The sequence below is a fragment of the Hemiscyllium ocellatum genome, unplaced genomic scaffold (assembly GCF_020745735.1).
Source record: "Hemiscyllium ocellatum isolate sHemOce1 unplaced genomic scaffold, sHemOce1.pat.X.cur. scaffold_410_pat_ctg1, whole genome shotgun sequence".
Classification (NCBI taxonomy): domain Eukaryota; kingdom Metazoa; phylum Chordata; class Chondrichthyes; order Orectolobiformes; family Hemiscylliidae; genus Hemiscyllium; species Hemiscyllium ocellatum.
In genome coordinates this window covers 88,781-92,673 of record NW_026868910.1, presented here as the reverse complement: position 1 = coordinate 92,673, position 3,893 = coordinate 88,781, and positions in this window count along the sequence as shown.

The window sequence follows — 3,893 nt, the reverse complement described above, 5'->3', positions numbered from 1 at the left end:
ATTGCTGTAATTACCTCTCCTTTTCTCACAGACAAATGCAAATCCAAAGAAAGACAATCAGGAATCATTTGCTAAAGCTTACAACCTTCCTGGTCTCCAGTATCTTGTGACTGCCCGAGGGAGAGCAAACGAGAGAAAAACTGAACTGGGGGAACTGGCCATTCTCCAGCCATTGTTAAACTAAGCTCAAGAGATTAAATTAAGCTCTTCTTAGACCGCTCAGCACCTCTGTCTTTAGAAACTCTCCTTAAAAAAAGGACAAACTCACCTTGTTAAAGTAAAGCATCATCACAAATGTAATTCCTGCTTTAAACAGATCTTTCCAGGGAGCAATAGAGACTTTTCATTCCTGTTTGAATACTGAATTAAAGGTTGTGTGGAATAGGGTTGATCAACTGAATGACCTGCATATGCTCCTATATTTGCACTTGTATCACATAGCTCTTAAATTTGTGTGAAGGAAAACAATTACTAAATAAGGACTCTCCTTTTTCAGATTGACAAAAGGATATTCTTTTCTCCTGAGGACAGTGCTGACTGTAAAATTCTCATTCCAGGAAGCAGGACTGTCTGGCTTATGGAAAGTATTTGAGTTTGAGCTTCACAGGATGGACAAAGGAGCCAAAGTTATTTAGAACAGTGGGATGTTCAAGCACAATCAGATCAGCAATGATCTCTCAATAGTACAGCAGGTTCGAGGGACACAATAGCCAATTGCTGCTCTTAACGTGTGTAGCTTTCTTAGCCAGTCCTTCAAGGCTGCTATTGTGCCCGAGGAAGACGATTCAACCACCCAGAATTGTTACCCTCGAATAGAAGATTCATCTTCTCTAAAGTGCTAAGCAGAGTCAGGATTACGTAATTGAGCACAGAATGAGCCCTTTAAAGCTTCAATACTAAGCTAGTAAAAAGTCGGGATAAATGTGTAAATGTAAGGTTTGAAAAGCATTAATTGTTGGAGAGCCAAAGATATCAGTGTATCTGAATGATTTGGATGATGGTAATGAATTTATAGGTGTTCAATTAACTCATGCATCAAGATGGTCATTCAATAAGTTGTCAAGTGAAGTATGAGACTCTCCAGTGGGACATAGGCAGGGGAAGTGAGTGAACAAGCATTCGTCAGAAACAGTAGCACTGCATATGTTATGGGAACTAGCATTTTATGGCACAAAGGATAAAACAACAGGAAAAGATTGAAATGGAGAAACATCCCAGAACTTGGTGATCCAGAGAGATTTGTCTGTCCTCGTTCATGAATCTCAAAAGACGTTATCATGCAGATAGAGGAAGTGCCAGAAGATAATGAAACAATGCTTTGTTTCTGCAAAAGCTTTGAACTTTCAAACAGTCGTTTTCTTCGTGCATTGTAGTTTGATCTCCGTAACTGTAGTAATTCCCAGGGATATCGACCTTCACTCATTCCTGGAATGAACAGTTTATGATATCAAAGTTTAGTTGGTGAGATATAAGACCTTCAGCAGTGTGTTTTGTGTGTATATCCAATGGATACTTCTGCTTGTGAAGGAAACTCAATGTTGGGGAAATAATCATTGAATAAGATCTTTTCATTTTAACATATTATAAAAATATGAATCATAAAAATAAAATCTCTTGACCGACATAATAATAAGTAGCACTGCTAAAGATGGCAGATGTTTCAGTCTGGAAACATTCAGAGAGAGTTCATGACATTCAGTCTGGGGTTGGGGTAAAACTATTGCATGTTGGAACTCAGAGAAGGAGAGAATTTATGCTGCCTGTGAAGCATGAGCTCACAGCCCTCTGTCTCTCTATACAGCAGCATGGAGAAGCTGAGAAACCCAACGTCATCTTTCCCACTTGTGGTGAATTTCTGTGGGGTATGCGTTCTAAAAAAAAACCCGGCAGCTGAAGCAAAGTTCATTCAGCCAAATAAAACTGGTCAAGGACTGGAGTCCAGCACCAGCAGCCTGTGTGAGCAGAACCGCATCGCAACACTATCTAGTGTTACCTGTTATTTCTTCTTGGTCATGAGTTTAACTATCATTTGTTCGAAGTGTTTCAAAGTAAAAAAAAGTGTGGCACTGGAAGAGCACAGCAAGTCAGGCAGTATTCGAGGAGCATCAGAGTCGAAATTTCGGTCAGAAGCCCTTCATCAGGCATTCTTGATGAGAAGCTTATGCCTGAAGCGTTGATCCTCCTGATCCTGGGATGCTGCCTGACCTGCTGTGTTTTTCCAGTGCCACACTTTTTGACTCTGATCTCCAGCATCTGGAATCCTCACTTATTCCTCCAAAGTGTTTCAAAGATAACACTCTGAAGAGCTTTACATTTTTCATTGTAGCTTTGTTTGGGGAGTTTTAGCTTGAAAATAACGACAATGTTTTTACTTAATATGTAAACTTGGCAAACTTGTTAACGCTGAACTAGATAAAGTCTGAGACCTGCATTTATTTTTAATGTTACCAACGCAGTTATATTTTAAAATGTAGTGATTGGTGGAGATATGTGACAAAAAGTGAAACAGCGATCCCCCTGAATTCAAACATGGAATCATAAAGACTGGGTGGAAAAATCCAGCATTAATCAGTTTAAAAGTGCTCCCCTATCCAATACGATTATATTATCAATACCAAAAGCATATTCCCACGTTCTTTCCTTTTTACTTGATTACCATGAAGATATATTTAAAAACAAACTGCTTCATGCCCTAATGTGTACAGTGTCTTGGCTTTTCCCATCTCACTCATAAATACTTTTCCCATCTGACCCAACATTAAAACATGTTTTAGACTCCCCAAACATTAAAAACATCCCGTTTGCACGCAATCTCTACAGTCATAGATTCAAATGATTATAGAATCCCATCAGCACAAAGACAGACCCGTTTGTGCAAACTGGTCTAAGCCAACCAAACCATCCATCTACGCTAACCCCATTTCCCTGAACATGGAACATATCCTCCTCAACATTTCTTATTCAATTATTAATTCAAATACCTTTCAATAGCTGTTAATATCCCTGCCCCAACCACGACCACTGGCAACTCAATCCAAAATCGTACCTTCGTATGAGTAAAGAGTTGTCCTGAAAGTTCCCTCTTATTCTTTCCCCTTGAACATTAAATTGATGCCCTCGAGTCCTCGTTTCCCCAAGAGTGGGAAAAGACTGAGTGCATTCACTCTATCCATGCCTCTTTTGAACGTAAAAAAAACTTCTATAAGATCCCCTCTTAGTCTCCTCGGCAGTAAAGAGAAAAGTATTCGCTTGTCCAATCTTTCCCTGTAGCTCAGACCGTTGGAACATTGGCAACATTCTTGTAAATTTCTTCTGCACGCTTTCCAGTTTAATAACATCCTACCTATAGTTAGGTGACCAAAACTGAATACAATACTCAAAGTGCAGTCTAATTAACGTACTACACATCTGCAACATAATTTCCCAACTTCTGTACTTAATGCCCTGAATCATGAAGCCTAGTGTGTCAAAAGCCTTCTTCACTACCCTGTCTAATTGTTACTCCACTTTCAGAGAAGAGTGCACCTGAACCCCCACTGCAGTCCTTAACGTCCTATCATTCACTATGAAATTCCTATCTTGATTTGACTTTCCAATATGCAAGAACTCACACTTATCTGGACTAAACTCCACTTGCCGTTTCTTGGCCCACTTCTCCAGCTGATCAAGTTCCTACTGCAATTTCTCATAACCTTCCTCACTGTGCAAGTTACCAACTATTTTAATGTAATCTGCAAACTTACCAACCATGTGTTGTGCACCCTCATCCAAATCATTGATATAGGTAACAAACAGCAATGGGCCCTGCACCGACCTCTGAGGCACTCCACTAGTCACAGTCCTCCAGTATAAATGCATCCTTCTACTGTTACCATCTTCTCATCACCATCAAG